This window comes from Oryx dammah, unplaced genomic scaffold (genome assembly GCF_014754425.2).
Source record: "Oryx dammah isolate SB20612 unplaced genomic scaffold, SCBI_Odam_1.1 HiC_scaffold_2, whole genome shotgun sequence".
NCBI classification, from domain to species: Eukaryota; Metazoa; Chordata; class Mammalia; order Artiodactyla; family Bovidae; genus Oryx; species Oryx dammah.
In genome coordinates, this window is record NW_024070186.1 from 105,035,397 (window position 1) to 105,058,005 (window position 22,609).

The window sequence follows — 22,609 nt, forward strand, 5'->3', positions numbered from 1 at the left end:
AGGACAGTTAAAATTGGAATGCTGCTAGGAAGAGTAAGATATTTGGTGCCTTATACTTCGGTGATTACATCTTGAAATGGAAAGGAATGGGTAGCTCTTTTAGGGCTCTAGAGTAGTTAAAATTGACAGGAAAACTGATGGTGCTACTAATAAAACAGAGATATCAAGAGAGGATCAGGTGTTAATAGAGCTGTAATCATATCTGAGATGGTTCAACATCCGCTGGATCATGGAAAAAGCAAGAGAGTTCCAGAAAAACATCTATTTCTGCTTTATTGACTATGCCAAAGCCTTTGACTGTGTGGATCACAATAAACTGTGGAAAATTCTGAAAGAGATGGGAATACCAAACCACCTGACCTGCCGCTTGAGAAACCTACATGCAGGTCAGGAAGCAACAGTTAGAACTGGACATGGGACAACAGACTGGTTCCAAATAGGAAAAGGAGTATGGCAAGGCTGTATTATGTCATCCTGCTTATTTAACTTATATGCAGAGTACATCATGAGAAGCACTGGACTGGAAGAAGCACAAGCTGGAATCAAGATTGCCAGGAGAAATATCAATAACCTCAGATATGCAGATGACACCACCCTTATGGCAGAAAGTGAAGAGGAACTAAAAAGCCTCTTGATGAAAGTGAAAGAGGAGAGTGAAAAAGCTGGCTTAAAGCTCAACATTCAGAAAACGAAGATCATGGCATCTGGTCCCATCACTTCATGGGAAATAGATGGGGAAACAGTGGAAATGGTGTCAGACTTTATTTTTCTGGGCTCCAAAATCACTGCAGATGGTGACTGCAGCCATGAAATTAAAAGATGCTTACTCCTTGGAAGGAAAGTTATGATTAACCTAGATAGCATATTCAAAAGCAGAGACATTACTTTGCCAACAAAGTTCCATCTAGTCAAGGCTATGGTTTTTCCAATGGTCATATATGGATGCAAGAGTTGGACTGTGAAGAAGGCTGAGCGCTGAAGAATTGATGCTTTTGAACTGTGGTGTTGGAGAAGACTCTTGAGAGTCCCTTGGACTGCAAGGAGATCCAACCAGTCCATCCTAAAGGACACCAGTCCATCCGAAAGGACACCAGTCCTGAGTGTTCATTGGAAGGACTGATGCCAAAGCTGAAACTCCAATACTTTGGCCACCTCATGTGAAGAGTTGACTCATTGGAAAAGACCCTGATGCTGGGAGGGATTGGGGGCAGGAGGAGATGGGACAACAGAGGATGAGATGGGTGGATGGCATCACTGACTCGATGCACTTGAGTTTGGGTGAACTCTGGAAGTTGGTGACAGACAGGGAGGCCTGGCATACTGCAATTCATGGGCTTGCAAAAAGTCAGACACAACCTAGTGACTGAACTGAACTGAAAAAGAGCAGAGAGAGAAGAGAATGCATCCTCTGAACAAGTTTTAGGAAATTCTAGACTGCAGTGTCTATGCAGTGGGGGATAAGCCTGCAAGAGACTCCACCGTAGTAGGCAAAGTTGTAGGAGGCAACTTGGGGATTTCAGTTTCTCAGAAGCTCAGGAAAAAAGTGTGCTCAGCTGTGTGCTGCTGGAAGGGTCTTTGGTGTCACAAGATGAAGTCATCTATGTATTTAGCTGCTACTGCTGCTGCTGCTGCTAAGTCACTTCAGTCGTGTCCAACTCTGTGCAGCCCACCAGGCTCCTCCTTCCCTGGGATTCTCCAGGCAAGAACACTGGAGTGGGTTGCCATTTCCTTCTCCAATGCGTGAAAGTGAAAAGTGAAAGTGAAGTCGCTCAGTCGGGTCCGACCCTCAGTGACCCCATGGACTGCAGCCTTCCAGGCTACTCCGTCCATGGGATTTTCCAGGCAAGAGTACTGGAGTGGGGTGCCATTGCCTTTTCCATGTATTTAGCAAGAGGCCTTTTATTAGAGAAGAGAAAATCTAGACTAAAGTGGAATGAGGAGTGAATGCTAAGTGAAGAAATTGGATACTGAAACAGAAATTTAGAGACCCCTTTGAGATGCTGATCATTAAAAATAAGGCAAAAATTAGGGTGGTATTTAGGGACAGGGATTCAAATGTGCCCTTCATTATGAACCTATTTCTTGTTATGTGATGTAGTAAATTTTGTAGACCATTAAGGTAATTATCTTGTAGACTTTTTTTCTTTTGAATATTACCACTAATGTCCAATCTAATTTCTAAAGAGGAAAAAATTATCTTCTAAGATTTCTATGTCAGTCTGGGCATTTGCTGATGAGCCCAGTAGTGCATAACTTTAATTAACAATATCATTTTTCTCAAGTGATTCAATTACAAAGTGTATTAATACCATTTATATGATATATTTTAATTTAATTCTCTACCATTAACTGGGAAATGTACCAATTTGCCAATAACTTATTTGTCCTGTAAAAAGACCAAGACTGATAGTGTTTACCTACAAAATAACCAGGTTCATTGTAACTTGGAGTTACAGAGTAATTGAAAATCTACATTAGAAAGGTTTAATGGTCTGTAAGAATCTTTTCTATATTATGACCTGAGAGTTAGTGAATACCCTTTAATAGAATTATTTGTATTGTTACATGATTTCTGTGTTGTAGTACGATAATAATTCTTTTGTTTTTCTCTATTTTCAGAGAAAGTACATTTATATTTTTATTAAAATATTATTTCACTTGGAATATAAATAAAATATTTCAAAATTAAAGGAAGTGGAGCATGAAATGTTTTGGCTGAAAATTTATAAGCATTAAAGTTAGCATTTCAATAATTAATATGTTTTTAAATATGATCTCAAAGTTTATTATAATTGTTATTTGGTTCTTCAAGGATTATAAAAAGAGGCACATAATTAAGAGGGAAAAAGTTAATTGCTATTTTTTTCCCACTGTGAAAATTTCCCTAATTGGAAGTTATAAGATGTTTTAATCAGGTTGAATTTATTAGCAGAAATTTAAGTTTAGGAGAAATATAAGAGGAAGTGAAACTCTACTGATGGCATTTTATTTTGGAGAGGAGTGATCAAAATATGAAGGGAATAAATAATACAAAGATATTTTGTGTAAATTTAGGTCATCACACAAATTATTTTGAACTTAAAATTTAATCCACTTTTTGTTTCTTTATAAAAATGTCTTTTTTTCCCAAGCACTGTGCTTTATAACTTTTAACTTAGGAATCTATTCAGTGACTAGAAATCATAACCCATTCCCAATACTTTTCCTAGTCTGAGTAATTGCTTTTCATGAAAATGTGGCTGTCACCTTTATTGAATTAGTTATAAAGTTTGCTTAGATGCCAAACATTATTCAACATGTATTGGATATTCCAAGTGCTATGCAGTGTTACTAAGTCACGTACATATATTTGAAAAGTTTAGTTTCTAAAAAGTGAAATAGACATTGAAGTAGTACCTGATTCAGTTAAGGTTATATATGCTCTTATAAGTATATTTGCAAGTTACAAGGGGGAGGTGGGTCAGAGAAGACAGGTCACAGAAAGTGTTAGCCAGATGATAGGAAAAGTAATCAATAAAGTTTCAGAGAAAAGATAATCCTTCAAGTGAGTTTTGACAGATGACCATGAGTTCCATAAAAATAAGACTAAGGTAAAGAGGGAATGGGTACCACCACCACCAAGAACTGTGTAAATGAAGATAGAAAGCTGGTAGCATCTTGTGTCAGTGCAATAATTGCCAGTTGTGTGATGTAGCTGGAGAGTGTGACTGAAGCACAGGGACCCAGTTGTGTGATGTAGCTGGAGACTGTGATTGGAACACACATGTCACAGTGCAAAGGAGCCCAAGCATGCAGACAGGGTGGAAGATCTTTCTCAGATGAGTGTATTCTGTATCGTACAGAATGGCAAGCTGTTGAGGAGTTATAATCACTTCATGGGAAATAGACGGGGAAACAGTGGAAACAGTGTCAGACTTTATTTTTTGTGGCTCCAAAATCACTGCAGATGGTGATTGCAGCCATGAAATTAAAAGACGCTTACTCCTTGGAAGGAAAGTTATGACCAACCTAGATAGCATATTGAAAAGCAGAGACATTACTTTGCCAGCAAAGGTCCGTCTAGTCAAGGCTATTGTTTTTCCTGTGGTCATGTATGGATGTGAGAGTTAGACTGTGAAGAAAGCTGAGCACCGAAGAATTGATGCTTTTGAACTGTGGTGTTGGAGAAGACTCTTGAGAGTCCCCTGGACTGCAAGGAGATCCAACCAGTCCATCCTAAAGGAGATCAGTCCTGGGTGTTCATTGGAAGGACTGACGCTAAAGCTGAAACTCCAGTACTTTTGCCACCTCATGCAAAGAGTTGACTCATTGGAAAAGACTGATGCTGGGAGAGATTGGGGGCAGGAGGAGAAGGGGATGACAGAGGATGAGATGGCTGGATGGCATCACCGACTCAATGGACGTGAGTCTGGGTGAACTCTGGGAGATGGTGATGGACAGGGAGGCCTGGCGTGCTGCAATTCATGGGGTTGCAAAGAGTCAGACACGACTGAGCGACTGAACTGAGATGAACTGAACTGAACTGAATCTGGGAAATGTCATGATAAAATTTAGACTTTAGAGATACCCTTAGGCAGATAAGTAGTGGAAGATGTGAAAGTCAAAGATCAATTAGGAGTCCACTATAGTACTGCATTTAGCTTCCCAGGTTGCTCAGCTGTAAAGAATCAGTCTGCATTGCAGGAGATGTGGGTTTGATCCCTGGGTGGAAAGATCCCCTGAGGAGGAAATGGCAATCCACTCCAGTAATTTTGCCCAGAGAAATCCCATGAACAGAGGATCCTGGCAGCCTATAGTCTATGAGGTCACAAAAGAGTCAGACACAACCGAGTGACTAAACAATAACAAATAGTACTGCATAGGGGAGTTAATGTGATTTGAAGAAAAAAAGTGGCCGCGAGTAAGCACAGATAGGACAGATCAGAGATTGATAAGGAAATATAGTCTTCAGGATTTACTAATTGATTAAATACATGGGGAGAAAGAGACCGTTAGGATTTTGAAAGTGTAGATTTCTCCAAAGGGAATATAGGGAAAGAAGCATGTTCATTGTAAAAATATGGAGAGGGGTTGTACCTAATAGATTCTTTATTTTGTGTACCCTTGAGTTTAAGCTAGATGTCAATAGTCAGCTGCATATTTAAGTCTGGCATTCAATGGTCTATTCCAGATGGAGATATAGTTAAGAGGATATATTGAGTGTTTTTGATGTCAAACATTATGAAAAGTGTATTAATTCATTTATTCCTCATGCAAATCATATAACACAGATAGTATTATTATCATCTTCATTTCACAAGTGAGGGAACATAGGTACACACTGTGGCTCAGCCCTCAGCTAGTGAGGAGGCAGCAGCAGGATTCAGATCCAGGCAGCCTGGTTCCAGAACCCAGACCCTTAACTACCATGCTGCACTGCTTTTCCAGCATCTGAATCCCTCTTTCATGGAAAGAAGCTTCCTGGGAATTTAAAATTTAATGGCAATGTCCAATATTCGATCATTTCAACCCAGGTCATTCAAAATGATTTTCTTTTTCATGATAATCATTTATCTTAATGTGATATTTAACCTTAAATTTCTCTTTTAAAATTCTATATTCCTATTTTTAAAAATCAGTCTCATAGACACACTGATTAACCTGTAGCATATTTGATTCATTCCATTTTCTTCTCTCCCACATTCAATGAATCCTGAGCCCAATCAATCCTTTCTCATCTGGCTTCTAACTATGCATTCTGTAACAGTTACCTAAATTCATAACCTCATTATTTCTTTCCTGGACTATTCTGATAGCCTCTAAATTGTCTTTTTACCTTCAGTATTTCCCTGCTACAAATTTATCACATATTCTATAGCCTATAGTAGAACTCAAAAGCCTTTAGTTCCATGAAGTTATTTATGATGTTATGCATAGATCGTAAAGTCCTTAAAGACAAGGACTGTTTTTTATTTCCTTATCCCCAATGCCCATCACAATTATTCAGACATAGTAAATTCTTGATAAGATTTTATTGAATAGGTGGGTACATGGATATGATCTCTTTCTGTTTTCTGCACTGGTAATATTTTCTAGTATTATACATTACATATAAAAAGTTCTATGAGAAAAGATTATGTCACTTATCATTAAATTAACTAAAAATTATGTAGCAAAATGTGCTTCCTATACCAGAGTTCAATATGTAATTGCTGACTGGATGGATTATTAAATCAATTAAACAACTATAGATAATAATAGAATGCTAGTAAGAAGAAAATGCCAATTCTCATCAACTAGTAAATAATGTGTATCTAAAATTTAATAAAAATTATATATGGGTACTATAGAAAAAGATCTATAAAATATATTTGTTTGCATTTATTATACAATTCTGAAGCATTTGAGTTACTATTTCTTTCCTATCTTATAGTCAAATTCACATTTCTAAACTAATTATGTCTCAAAACATGCCTTCAGCAGGCAGACCATATCTGTTTAAAAGTAGAAAAATAAAGGTAATAAAAAATTCTAAATTTTTTTTTTTTTTTGGCCACATCGCACAGTTTGCAGAAGCTTAGTTTCCTGACCAGGGATCAAAACAAGGCCCATGGCAGTTAAGGTACTTAGTTCTAACACTGGACCACTAGAGAATTCTCTGAAATTTAATTTTTATATGCTTCTAATCCAATGCTCCAGTCAGAAGTGATGTTCAATAGTAATTTTTTTTTGACAAAGCATGTTGAAATAAACATTTGATTTTTTGGAAAATATTTTAGATATAATTTATCTGAATTATATCAGTATTTAATGTTGTAGCTAAGATGTGGAAATATCTGTTAAGAAATAATACAATCTAGTATATAGGTAACTGGCTGAATGTTACTTCTTGAATTAATGTCAACATAAAGGCCAAAGTGCTATTTTCCTCGGTATTATTTTAGTTTACATTTTAGTTAGTGGCGACTTTTGAGAGTCCCTTGGACTGCAAGGAGATACAACCAGTCCATTCTGAAGGAGATCAGCCCTGGGATTTCTTTGGAAGGAATGATGCTGAAGCTGAAACTCCAGTACTTTGGCCACCTCATGTGAAGAGTTGATTCATTGGAAAAGACAGATGCTGGGAGGGATTGGGGGCAGGAGTAGAAGGGGATGACCCAGGATGAGATGGCTGGATGGCATCACTGACTCGATGGACGCGAGTCTGAGTGAACTCCGGGAGATGGTGATGGACAAGGAGGCCTGGCGTGCTGCGATTCATGGGGTCGCAAAGAGTCGGACACGACTGAGTGACTGACCTGAACTGAACTGAACATGTGAAAAAGTGGAAGATATTAATTGAATATGACATGCAGACAACGGGCCTATGAGGATGTTGGGGAAGACAGATTCTCTGCTGCCCTCTTAGAGTCTCAGGCTGACATAAAACTAATTAATAGGAAAAAAGCATGCACAGTTTAAAAAAAAATTACACAAAACATGGGAACCTTCACTGAGACCGGAGACAGAAAACAGTGACCATGGCAAAGCGTTTCTGACTTTCAGGTAAAGATTATCCTGTTTTCTTATTTTAAATTAGATCACATGCTGTAAGTTCCTTTAAGGAGAAAGAAAAGAAAGATGAAATGTACAAATGATTCATTCAATGACCACATTCAGCATCTCAAGAAATAGTGAAGGATTTGGATGAAAAGGTAAATGTAACGATGAAATCTAATAAGAATTAATATTTGTTGTATTAATTAAATATATCTGCTTTTGAGGAGCCATAATTCAGAGTAGCACATGTGAAAGAAAATTGAGGTAAACTAAAGAGTTTTTATAGGCTCAAAGAGTCAACCTTTTGTTGTTGTTGGAGTATAGTTGGTTTACATTGTTTAGTTTCAGTTGTATAGCAAATTGAATCAGTTATACATTTTGTTGTTGTTCTTTAGTCATGGGGCTTCCCTGGTAGCTCAGCTGATAGAGAATCTGCCTGTAAGGCAGGAGATCCCGATTCGATTCCTGGGTCAGGAAAATCCCCTGGAGAAGGGATAAGCTACCTCTCCAGTATTCTTGGGTTTCCCTGGTGGCTCAGATGGTGCCTGCAATGCTGGAGAACTGGATTCGATCCCTGGGTTGGGCAGATCCCCTGGAGGAGAGCATGGCAACCCACTGCCATATTCTTGCCTGGAGAATCCCCATAGACAGAGGAGCCTGGCAGGCTACAGTCCACTGGGTCCCTAAGAGTCGGACAAGACTGAGTTTAGTCATGAAGTTATGTCCGACTCTTCTGTGACCCCATGGACTATAGCCCAGCAGACTCCTTTGTCCATGGGATGTCCTAGTAAGAATACTGCAGTTGTTTGCCATTCCCTTTTTCAGGGGATCTTCCAGACTCAGGGATTGAACTGTGTCTCTTACACTGGCAGGTGGATTCTTTACCACTGAGCCACCAGAAAAGCCCATATATATATATATGTATCCACTCTTTTTTAGATTATTTTCCCTATAGGCCATTACAGAGTATTGAGTAGAGTTCCCTATGCTATACATTAGGTCCTTATTAGTTATCTGTTTTATGTATAATAGTGTGTATATATGTTAATCCCAATCTTCCAATTTATCCCCTGTGCCCTTAACTCTTGATAACCATAGGTTTGTTTTCTACATCTGTAACTTTATTTTTGTGTGGTAGATCATTTGGACCCTTTTTTAGATTACATATATAAGCAATATCATATAATATTGTTAAGTTAACCTTTTTATATGACTTCTAAAAATGTTATTGCCATATTGAACTGCTTAATAGAGGTATGAAGTTCTAGTCCAACTAATGATAATGCTATTGTACTTTGCACAAACAAAACAATCACAGCAATATTGAAAAAAAATCATTGAGAGAATTATGCCCACTTGTAGTCACTAAATTATAGTAAATTAAAGTGTCCAAGAAAATGTTAAAAGGATGGTTGTGGTGACTGAAAATAATGTTTTGGTGAGAGACTGATGACATTAGGGATAAGTGGCCTGTAGATTAAAAAACTCAAAGACAGAAAATATTTTGATTTTTAAAATTTGAAATAGGGACTAGCCTTGATCTTTCTGACTCCACATGGCAAGGTGAATTAGAGCTGTAACCATGGACTTTTTATCTAGATAAGCAAAAAAGTGTTTTTTGAAAATGTGTTTTCATGTATCTAACAAACTACATTGTGCAAAGATTAGCATGAGTTCCTGGTATAAGTGCCAAACTAAGTAAAACAGGCATGCTGTCTTCAAGGGGTTCATAGTCAAGAAAAGAGCTAGTCTTATGTTTGTCAAAATATGGTATGAACTGATTCTGGAAGTAATAAAGTGACTATTAAGAAAATGTTCAAATATATAAATATGTCTAGGTAAAATTCTAAGATGGCCCTCAGAATCTCCAGTTGCTAATTTTAAGATATTAGTTTAACTGTACATAAGTTATTTAATCAAGCACTGATTTAGGAGCTGTTGTGAAGGTGTTTTGCAGATGTAATTGAGTTCCTATCAGTTGACTTTATGAAAGGAAATAAGGAAATCTATCTAGTTACACCTGACCTAATTGGGTGAGCTCTTAACAGGGACTGGGCTCTCCCAGGAGGGAGAGATTCAAAGTAGTAGAAGGATTTGACATACCATCACTGACATGAAGTTTGACAAGGTAAAATGTCAAGGAATGCAGGTGGCATCTAGGAAATAAAAGCAGCTTCTGCTGACATGAAGCAAGGAAATTAAGGACCCAGTCCTCTAACTGCAAAGAACTGAATTTTACCAGCAAGAAGAATGAATTTAGAAGCAAAATTTCCCCAAAAGCCTCCAACTCGGGATTCAGACTAGCTGAATTCTTGTGATTTCTTGAGATGAGAACCCAATTTTACCATGTCAGACTTCTGCCCTACAGAACAGTGAGTGAGGCTGTGGAGAAAAGGGAACGCTTGTGTACTGCTGGTAGGAATGTAAACTGATATACCACTCTGGAAAACAATATGAAGAATCCTCAAAAAATTGAATTTAGAACTACCATATGATCCAGGAATCCACTTCTGGGTATATATCCGAAGGAAATGAAATCTCTGTCTCAAAGAGATATCTGTACCCTCATGTTTCAGCATTATTTATAATAGCCAAGACATGTCCATTTATGAATATTATGGAATATTATTCAGCCTTAAAAAGAAGGAACTCCTCCAGTTCACCAAGATGAATGGACCTTGTGCTAAGTGAAATAAGTCAGAGAATGTTGTATGATCTCACTTATATGTGGAAACTAATAAAACTAAACTTGTAGAAATAGAGTAGACTGATGGTTGCCAGGGGCAGGGACTGTGGGTGGGTGGAAAAATGGGTGAAAGTGGTCAAAGGGTATCAGTTATAAGGAAGTTCCAGGGATTTAAAGGGCAGCAGCATATTCAAAAGCAGAGACATTACTTTGCCAACAAAGGTCCGTCTGGTCAAGGCTATGGTTTTTCCAGTGGTCATGTATGGATGTGAGAGTTGGACTGTGAAGAAGGTTGAGCGCCAAAGAATCGATGCTTTTGAACTGTGGTGCTGGAGAAGACTCTTGAGAGTCCCTTGGACTGCAAGGAGATCCAACCAGTTCATGCTAAAGGAGACCAGTCCTGGTTGTGAGAGGGTAACAGGAAGGAAGGCCAGGGGTCTCCATACAGAGGAAATAGCCTGCAAGTGTCAGACATTTTATCTCCCTTAAGCGGCAGGAGGAAACAAACTAGCGATATTTTTTTTTCCTTCTCTATACAAATTTAAAAGGAGGTTTCTCTTAAAATACTGTGTTGCCATAATGACAGCTGGTTTCACCTGAAGTTAACTATTCTCAAACCTTGAGTTAACCAATGCATTTTTTATGGAAATGTTTGTCTTAAGCTGTGCTAATGATTATGCATTTACCCCAAACTTTGTCTTCAAGTCGGTCCTGCCTAATGGCTCAGAACCTACTTGACAAACCAGTATGTTATACTCAGATATTGTTGCCCTAATCTATGTAAACGAAACTATTTGTATGGTGATTTGCCCTTCTTCAAGATTCAAGTTAATTATTTTATGGCCCAGGATGAACCATTTGGTGCCAAGATTATCCCAAAATGCATCTTATGGGTGAGGGGCTGGTGCCATTCTGAGTTTTAAGACATTCCTTTCTTTTATTAACAGACTGCTAGTGATATGTAACATCCCGCTGAAGACTAGCAGGGAGGTACTCTTTCTGCCTCCTTCTGATGCTTATGTCAGAAGCTTTCTCTATCTCCTTTATACTTTAATAAAACTTTATTACACAAAACTCTGAGCTATCAAGCCTCATCTCTGGCCCCGGATTGAATTCGCCTCAGGAGGCCAAGAATCCCGGCCGTCTTTTTTTGTTCAACAACAACCTTTCAGTTGTTCATTGGGAGGACTGATACTGAGGCTGAAACTCCAATACTTTGGCCACCTCATGCGAAGAGTTGACTCATTGGAAAAGACCCTGATGCTGGGAGGGATTGGGGGTGGGAGTAGAAGGGGACAGAGGATGAGATGGCTGCATGGCATCATCGACTCGATGCACATGAGTTTGGGTGAACTCTGGGAGTTGGTGATGGACAGGGAGGCCTGGCGTGCTGAGATTCATGGGGTTGCAAAGAGTCGGACACGACTGAGCGACTGAACTGAACTGAACTGATGATAACCATAGTTAACAATACTATGTTTTATATTTGGAAGTTGCTGAAAGAGTAGATCTTAAAAGTTCTCAACATAGGCACAAACACACAAATTGTAACAATGTAAGGTGATGGATATGTTAACTAATGTGGTAATCCCTTTACAGTATGTGTATATATGAAATCACCATGTTATATACCTTAAACTTGCACAGTATTATATGTCAAGTATATCTCAATAAAGCCAGGAAAAATATCCTGCAAAAATTAAGAAAACCTTGGTTTGTTGATTAGCAAATTATCAGGTATCTCCAGACATCAGTTGAGGAGCTGCCAGGTCAGGTTTCAAGGGTAAAGATATGCTTCTTTCCTTTGTCTCCAGTTGTCAAGTAGAAGTCAGAGTCACATAATAGAAGAAATATATTCAATTTATTATAAAGGAACAGTGGATCTACCAGAGAGGCACATAAAAAAACTGTAAACAACTCATAATGCCTAGAAGCACTTAAATACCAGATCCACCTACGGCAGCCACAAGAAAGAATAATACATATATTAATGAAATAACTAGCTGGTAACTTTTCAGATTAAACTTCTCTATGACTATGAAGAGAGTAATTCTGAAACAGACACTGTCTTAGGACACTTTCATAGGACAAAATGAAAAAAAAAGTCTCTATAAAACTGTAATTCCATAGAAAATTTGCCCTTGAATGTGATTTCTATCTTTTTTTCATACATTTATAAAACATGGCATGATTGCCTGGAAATGAATATGTTATAAAATTCTTCCTATTTCAAAGATATAATTTACCTTCATATGTGACTTTGTCCATTCATTTAAAATTTTTTTTTTGTTTAAATTTAAAACTACTAAAAATACTGATGCTGGCTCTTTCAAAAGGGAGATGTCAGAAAGAACCCAGAAGAATTTTTTAAACCCACTGTTCCTGATATTCTTGACTGATGGGTAATTGAATTGCAAACCCTTTAGCCATGCTGCTGTCATTCTAGTGAATTCAGTCTGAATTGGGATCATAGAAGAGCCTATATCAGATATACTTTCAATTACCTCAGTCCAAATATATGTATTTTCTATTCTCTGGAACATTTTTTCTTAGAAGGAAGTAATACCCAAATGCCTGACTAAAAGAAAATCCAAGCAAAGGGGAAGAAAAAAGCACCTTGTTTCCCTGTCTCAATTATCTAAGTTGTAAAAGAAAATATAACTTTTAAATTTCAAATGATGTAAAAATAATTCTGAGAGGAGAAACATCAGCTGTGAAGTGAAGTGAAGTCGCTCAGTCATGTCCGACTTTTTAATAAGGGCTTTTAGTAATAAAAACAGAAAAGATTGTTTATTTCTTGTTACTTTAAAAAGTGTGTATGTATCTATATAAATGTGTGAATACGTATATGAATACACATATACATATATGCACATACATGTATGAGAGAATTTTTTCGTTAGTATGTTGGGTTGCAAACCAGTGCTCCTGAAAACTATTTCATCAATTTCTATGTTGATTCAACCTTTAAGGGCATATTACAGTATATTAATGTGGAACCCATTGTCAGGACTGCATTTTGTGTAGTATTCCACAATGTGAATTCTTTTTCTACATGTTGAACGTAAGAAGTGAGTCACCAACTCTGCTCATATGGTAGCATTAGGCAAGTGTCTCTTTTACAAACACACTCTACTCATAAGCAAGCATTCAGCATTCTTTTTCTCAGTTGTGTGCTTATCCAAAGATGAATTTCCATTCAGCTTGAAATATTTTGCTGTTTCTCACTTTGCTCGTTAGCACTTAGAGATTGGCAAGTTAGCCTCCAGACAGGGCACCATCTTCTATGTGTCGATTTAGGAGTAAGCGCCCGATAAAGCACAGCCAAAAGGAAATATATAAATCTGTTTTGAAATGCAATAAATTCATAAGCCATGCTACTTACCAAGGCCTGTGGGAGGATATACATCATAAAACACCACAGTAAAACTATAAATATTTCAAGCAGTTAGTAACGGCTGGGAGCCCACAGCTGAAAGCCTGGTTAAAGATGGCCAGTGCGTGATGCCCTAGTCAGAACCAGTGCAAGGTCTTCGGAGGAGCAGTTGGTCTGTTTTTCCAGGTAAATGTCAAAGGCACAGTCCTGGCTGACATCTAGTACTACTTTATTTCAGGTTGCAGAGGCACTGGATATCATCTCAGGTTCACTCCCCATTCTGTTTGTTCTCTCCTTCCCTTCTGTCATCCACTCTGAGGGTCCTGTTTCTCACCAGCTTGGATATAAGGAAGCAATGACCTGTAGAGGTGTGGTAAATAGGTTGTGGCTGGCACATAGCAGGATTGGCCTCAACACTTTCTTGGGTTATAGTGTCTCCTGCCTCAACTGTTAATCCAGAGCAACCACATTCAACTCCTTACTTTATTCTTGCATGACACTGTGTTTAGTTTCACAAATATTTGCTCTTTGCTTTTCTTCCTGCTGCCATATTTGGATCTAGTCTGATTCTTAAGGTGAATACTAAAGTCATTTATTTTTAGTCTGTCTTCTTTCCTAAGATAAACATTTTAGGTTTTGGTTCCTTTCTATGAATGTGTGTGTGTATATACACACACACACACACATATATAAACGTATCAAGCCTTTTACCATGATTGGAAAGATCAAAGCTTACTTAGTTCATGGTCAATAGTGTAAATTTTGGCCATTTTCCAATTACTGATTGGGAAGGTATACACTTTTTTAAGTTGTTCCAGTATTGTTCTATTATCATTTAGTCTATTTATATTCTTTCAGTGGGGATTCTAGAAATTTTGATATACACTTAAATAAAATCTAAAAGACCATTCCCTAATCCAAGATGATGGATTATATTTCCTTCTAAAAGTTTATAGTTTTAACTAGGCCTTTAGTCCATTTTGAGTTAATTTTTATACACGGTATGCATTAGGACTCCATATTCATTCTTTAGTATGTAGATATCCACTTGCCCCAATACTATTTGTTGAAAAGACTATTCATTCCCCATTGAATGGTCTTGGTATCCTTGTGGGAAATAAATTGAACATAAATGTATGACTTTACTTCTGGACTCTCTGGATTCTCAATTCTAATGCTTATGCTATTGTTCTATCAGTTGTAGTGTTAACACCACCTCTTTTGATTACTGTAGCTTTGTGCTAAGTTTTAAAATTGAGAATGTAAATTCTCCAACTTTGGGTCTTCAAGATTGTTTTGGCCATTCTGTGTCAGAGGAGACATATGCTTTAAAATTTTTTTCTGTTTTTCTGGAACTGAAACCAAGACTGGAAAATATTGCCTTCAACTTTCTGCAGGTTGTGTTTTGGCCTGGCTAATCCATGCGAAAGTACCCTATTGTGCAATATCTCTAACCCTGATTGGGCCCCAAATGTTTTGCCTCTTGCCTGGTATGTGCATACATGCTAAGTTGCTTCAGTCGTGTCTGACTCTTTATGACCCTACGGACTGTCACCTGCCAGGCTCCTCTGTCTATGGCATTCTCCAGGCAAGAATACTGGAGTGGGTTGCCATGCCCTCCTCCAGGGGATCTTCCCAAAGTAGGAATCAAACCCGCAGCTCCTGCATTGCATGCGGATTCTTTACCACTGAGCCACTTGGGAAGCCTCTTCTCTGGTACATTGCCTTTTAAAACCTAGTAGCTACATTTATGAACAATCAAATAGCACACATCATATTTATGGTGAAAGAAAATATGATTCCATCCTGCATTCATTTCCTAAGGCTGCTGTAACGTATTACTATAAACTTGGTGGCTTACAACAACAGAAATTTATTCTGTCATAGTTCTGAAAGTCAGCGCCTGCAGTCAGTGTGTCAGCAAGGCATTACTCCTTCTAAAGGTTCTAGGAGGAAACCTTTCTTAACTCTTTCAGCTTCTGGTAGCTCTGGACGTTCCATGGATTATGGCCTTATAACTTCTGCCTCTGCCTCCATCTTCACATACTTGCTTCCTGTGCATGTCTATGATTTTATGTTTCCCATAAGGATACTGTCACTGGATTTAGGGCCCACCTTAATACACTCTATCTCATCTCAAGTCTTGCTTGTTACATATGCAAAGATCCTGTTTCTAAATGATGTCATAATCTAAGGTCCCAGATAGATATGGATTTGGGAGGAACATTATTTAACCCACTACACATCCTAAAATCAAGAGCAAGGCAAGATAGATGTTCAGCCTTATACTGGCTAGCTAGTGCAATAAGGCAAAGAATAAGAGGCAAATAAAAATCAAAAATAGAATTATTTTTACTTTGCTTTTATTATGAACTGATTGTGTATGTGAAAAACAAGGAATTTATAAAAATCTCATGGAACAAATAAGTGTTTAGGAACTTTACTCAATACAAATCAGTGTTTTCAAAACTGTATTTCTGTAGTATAGCAATGAACAACTGAAAATTGAAAGTAAAATTAATGTTTACAATACTATAATAAAAAGACAAAAATTAACATTAAATTTATAAAAAAGCAGATAGGCCCATATGCTGAAAATTGTAATTCTTATATTTAGGGCTAAACATTTTGCAAAACAGTCAGCATTCAGAGTTTGGTAAGTGGTGGTAATTCCAATCTCAATACATTTATTAAACATTTGGTTTTTTGCTTTAATCATTTTTTTTAGGTTACCTTTTTTTCAATCTATATTGATTTCTAGCAACTATTAACATATTACTAAAGCAGTTAGCATTATTATTTTTCACTGAAAAAATACCTTGTCATTCTAAATGTGAATGGGGTATAAATAAATATATTAAACTATTGTGTAGAAAAATAAATGTAAAATTTTCATTAAAATGTGTCACTTAAAATTTTTCCCAACCTTATTGAGGTGTAATTGACAAAGAACATATTAAAAAGATACAATATGATTTCATATATGTATAAAATTGTGAAAGGATTCCCCTCCATTGAGTTAATTTACATATCCATCATCTCATTTATCTCTATATATTTATTTTGAGAACATTTAAATTCTCCCCTATTAGAAAATTTCGGGTAATCAATACAGTGTTATCAACTATAGTCACCATATTATACATTAGATGCTTTGACCTAACTCATCTTATGACTGAAAGTATGTACCCTTCTATCAATCTCTCCCCACTTCCCCCATACCACTCTCACCCCCAGTTTCTGGCACTTTTCTACTCTCTGTTTATGTAAATTTAAAAAATGGTTCACATTTTTATGATAAGAAACGGTGTTATTCAGTTCAGTTCAGTTCAGTTGCTCAGTCATGTCCGACTCTCTGTGACCCCATGAATCGCAGCACGCCAGGCCTCCCTGTCCATCACCAACTCCTGGAGTTCACTCAGATTCACATCCATCGAGTCAGTGATGCCATCCAGCCATCTCATTCTCTGTCGTCCTCCAAAGAAAGAACATAATTCTTAGAAATCCTTGAATTCATTATACAGCTATTGCCTCCTCTATTCTAAGAACTGAATTAGAACTTGAACATTCAAACATAAGTTAAAGAAGATTGTAACTGCAAAATTCAGTGTATAAAAATAAAGACATTGTGTTATTTTTACAAGAATACACTTGAAACAGAAAGAGAGTGATGGGGGGAAGCTATAAGATGGGTGAAAAATATTAATACTTCCTAAACAATCTTGCAAACAAAAATATTTAGTTCTCTGTTTTAGTCTGTATTTTTGGCAACAAATAAGTTAAATAAGTTACAAATAAGTAGCTAGCATTTTACCTTGAGATAAAAAGTTCTTAGAGAAAAAAAGCAAAACAGATCCAAACCATCCATTAAAATACCAGGAAAAACTGGAAAAATAATTCTGAGAAATGCTTCTCTATTAACTGAGAATTTTCATGTTACTGGACTGTTCTTGAGGAACATGGATAAACTGCCCATTTTAGTCATATCCCAGCTCAGCAATGTCTATCTGGTCTCTAAACCTTAGTGTGAGAACAGAAAAGACATTTCCTGAGCCTGAGCTATAACTTCTTACAGTTCCTCCAGAATCCAACTGCCTTTTAAATTATTCTTAAGATGACAAATTGTTTGTTGTGACATTTTTACAAGCTTTAGTGTATCAAGTTACAGGTTCATTGGTCATTTGGATGCCCTGGCCTGTCAGTCATAGGTTTTAATTGCTTCCTATGCTTAAACTGTGAATTCCTCTTCAAATCAGCTAAGAAAATCTTTATTTTTCTCTTCTTTTGTTGTTTCACATGATCTAGTGTTCTTGCCTGCAGAATCTCAGGGACAGGGGAGCCTGGTGGGCTGCTGTCTCTGGGGTCCCACAGAGTCGGACACAACTGAAGCGATTTAGCAACAGCAGCAGCAGTGATAAATGACTGGTTGGTAAATCTTTGACTAAATTGATTCTAAGTTTCATTTTAGTATCTTAAAGTGTGACACCTAGGAGCAATTGTATTATCTAAAATATCACAGAAATATTTCTCTAAAGGTGGCACTAATTTAGTTGGAACCTAGAAATTAGACATAATTTTGATAAAATAATCAAATATACAATGATTTTAAAATGACAATTTTTGTTGCTCACTTAATTATACCTGCTGCTGCTGCTGCTAAGTTACTTCAGTCATGTCCAACTCTGTGCGACCCCATAGACGGCAGCCCACCAGGCTCCCCTGTCCCTGGGATTCTCCAGGCAAGAACACTGGAGTGGGTTGCCATTTCCTTTTCCAATGCATGAAAGTGAAAAGTGAAAGTGAAGTTGCTCAGTTGTGTCTGACTCTTCGAGATCCCATGGACTGCAGCCTACCAGGCTCCTCTGTCCATGGGGTTTTCCAGGCAAGAGTACTACCAAGCTGTTTCTAATCCTCACCTACCCCTCTGCCATTACCAACTTGTAAAAAGAAGCTAGTAATGTGATGTAATTTGGTTAGTTCTTGATTGTTGACTTTTTCATCAGTTTTCAGTTTTGATAAATTTCTCCCATCTCAGTTCCTTTTCAACCAGATTATTAATAGCGTTTTAGGGGCTTTTTTTGTGGAACATTTTGCACATCTGTAAATTGTTTCATACTTTTGCATGATCTCAGATGTACAAATGTGTAAAAAGCATAAACCATTTTTGTGAATCATTTTCAAGGGAGAATACAGGCTGAATTGTATTCCCACTAGGGTTGATGGATTAAGGCTGAAATATACATTTAAACATTTGCATCCTTGTTAACTGACACATACCATGTAGCAAGTTGAGATTGGATCAGACTTCCATAGCAAAAGGTCAAAGAGAAGTGAGGCCTGGATCAGCCCCTTTTACTGCAAGCATAAAACTAAGGAAATGCAGTTTCTCAGTGGTACCCCTGCAAGCTAGATGCTGAATATACGTAAAAAATGAGAAATCTGTCAAACTCACCAGACTCTTCAATTTCAAGAAGTGAACCATTACTGCCCTGAAACTATTCTACCGCAAGCTCACATGGGTTAACAAATTACCGTTTCCTGCACGGCAGTGGCAGTCATGTATCCTTATTTCTGATACTCATTTCTGTGTGCTTCCTGAAACAGAATATTAAGAAGCACACAAGGAGAAGTTAGTGGATGCATAGGAAGACATTCTGTTTAGTCAGTACTTGTTTAGTCTTTTTCTCATCTCCAAATGGTGTCAGACAGGGTTAATATTTCAGTTTTACAAAGAGAACTGGTTAGATTAACTATCTAGGCTATCACTACTTTTTTTTTTTTCTGTAGGCACAATCTACACTAATTAGTTTCTGAATCAACTTCTCTGGATATCCTTTACCAGCAGGAATTATCCCCCAGACGGAGATGAGAATGTTAAATTGCTGGCACAGGAAACGTCAGTTATAAACAGTTATATAACTTTAGCGTGTGTGCATGCCCAGTCACTTCAGTTGTGTCTGACTCTTTGTGATTCCATGGACTGTAGTCCACCAGGTTCCACTGTCCATGGGATTCTCCAGGCAAGAACAGTGGAGTGGGTTGTCATACCCTCTTCCAGGGGATCTTTTTTACCGAAGGTTTGAACCCACATCTCCTGCATGTCCTGCATTGCAGGGGATTCTTTACCCAAGTGGCTCGGTGGGTAAATAGCCACACAGATAAAGTACTTGGGAAGCCCCATATAACTTTACAAATGTTATAAAACATGATTGAGGACTGAAGGCAATTGCAGACACCTAGCTATCTGCCTCCCAATAATAATATATAAATATATAAGATGAAAAAAATAAAGCTACACAAAAATTATCCCCTCAGAATCATGTGAAGACAGAGAATGCTTAAACTTCAAAACACCCATGAATAAAGAGAAAAAAATCACCAAATACTCTTGTATGACCTTGCAAACTTCTGATACATCCCTGCCCTGCTTCTAGGCTTTTTGGTGAGCAAAGATAATCCATGTGAAACTGCAGGGTAGACAGAAAAAGAAAAAAGAAAATGAGAGAAGGGACCTAACATTGGTCTAAAGATGGTTATGATAACCCTGTATGCAACACAGCAAAAGAGACACAGATGTATAGAACAGTCTTTTGGACTTTGTGGGAGAGGGAGAGGGTGGGATGATTTGGGAGAATGGCATTGAAACATGTATAATATCATATGTGAAATGAATCGCCAGTCCAGGTTCGATACATAATACAGGATGCTTGGGGCTGGTGCACTGGGATGAATGACCCAGAGAGATGATATGGGGAGGGTGGTGGGAGGGGGGTTCAGGATGGGGAACACGTGTGCACCCGTCGCAGATGCATGTTGATGTATGGCAAAACCAATACAATATTGTAAAGTAATTAGCCTCTAGTTAAAAAAAAAAAGAAAAGAAAAGAAAAGAAAATTATTGTGTGAAAGACTAGCCCATTCTAAGCCTGAAATTACCAAGAAAACTCCTGGGCAGTTAGGAGCATGAACCATAGGAAAGGAACCACAAAATATTTGTGAATTAGAGGTATATTTTTAAAATATATAGCTTCTGGGGAAGAAAGAGGAAGCCAAAAAGGAGAAATATTTTCATACATCGGGTGGTGAAGGTGGAAAAAAGGAGATGGGGGAAATGCGGTGTTCTTTGAATAAAAGGAAACTCATCAGGGGCTTCCCTGGTGGCTCAGCGGTAAAGAATCCACCTGCCAATTTAGGAGACACAGGTTCCATCCCTGGTCCGGGAAGATCCCACATGCTGTGGAGCAGCTAAGCCCATGTGCCGCAATTGAGCCTGTGTTCAAGAACCTGTGAACTGCAACTACCAAGCCCGTGTGCTGCATTACCGAAGCCCACTTGCTCTCGAGACTGTGCTCCGCAACAAGAGAAGCCACTGCAATGAGAAGCCTGTGCCTCACAACTAGAGAGTAGCCCCTAACTTGCCATAACTAGGGAAGAGCCCATACAGCAATGAAGAAGTAGCACAGCCAAAAATAAATAAATAAGTAATTTTTTTTTTTACAAAGGGAATTCATCAGCCCTTTCCCCAATATCAGACAAACAAAATGTGCTAAAATACCTGGATGTGGCTGAAATAGGAAATCTGAGCAAACAACCCAATGTCATAAAAAAATTAGGAAAAGTAAACAGATCTACATAGAGCTCCCTGGTTCCCATGGGAGAATGTGATTGGCTTGTTTGAATAATCCCTCCACTTAGAAGAGAACTGAAACCTCAGGGATAACTAGGAACTGCAACCTGCTCCTGTGATAAGGAGGTCACTGGCTTAGAGCACAGAGTGAGGAGGGAAACTTGTAGTTAGACTATTTAAACCACCCTGATTTTACCAGATGTCAAGGCAGTGCATAAGACTGGGTCATTAATTTTAGGTCATCTACCACATACAACCACTCCAAAGACAGTTGGGAAGAGATAAACTAATCTAGAAAAACTTGAAAAAGAGTGTTTTGAATCTATAAGACTAAACACATAATAAACCATTTTAGTACTGTATTAACATTTTCTTTGCAAAGATATGGGTTATCAGTTCTGAAAATATTTTGTGTATAGTACAGTTGAACCAAATTTATTGTAGATAATGAGAACCAAGTAACTCACTGGTGGAGGAAGATGATTAGATAGATAGATAAGCAAAAGTTGAAGGCTTGCAGGAACTCTGATGGATTGGAATATGAGGTAGGAGTGTCAACTCATAGGATACATAGATCGATTGATAGGTACATAGATAGACATTTAGAGAATTAAACATAGATGTGTATGCTTGGGTTAGTGTGTATTTTCTAACTTTTTGTGGGGAAGTGCCTATAAGCAATGCAATGAAACCTTTACAGTGAGGAGCATACTTAGTGCTAAGATTATCATGGTTTCTAAAAGCTGTTCTCCAATAATGGTCACCAGTGCTCCTTGGAGAAATAATTGCTTCCACAACTAGGACAAAAAAAATATGAGAAGCTTGGAATATCTTGTGGTGTCATAATATAAGGAAATGCTGAAAACGGTTAAAGATGGAGCATATTGAAAAGAACTACCAAAACTGGAAAAGTTTGAGCAGCAAAATAATGATAATAGTATTCATAACATTATTATATCCTATAATGTAACTTTATAGTGAAGACATATTAGAAATCACCTTAACTAAATTACAAAGGTTAACCTGTATCAACAGCACCTACATCATCTATCTCCTGGTAGGATGCACTGGTAGAATGCACTCACCAGATCTGTGGTATTTTTGCCAACTTACGTAAACTCAGTCTAATCATTAGAAAAGAAACACAAGTTAAATAAAATAACAAGCCAGTACCCTTCAAAAGTGTCAAGGTCATGAAAGATAAGAGCTATCAGACTTGGAGACACTAAGGAGGCACAAGTAAGCACAAGTAAGTAAGTACTTACAAGTAAGTAAAAATCTGGGTTGAATAATGGAATGGGAAAAAAAAGAACGTTAGTGAAAAATTAGAGAAATTTGAGTAAGATCTGTGATTAGTTAATAGTATTGCATCAATGTTAATTTCCTCATGTCATTATTGTAC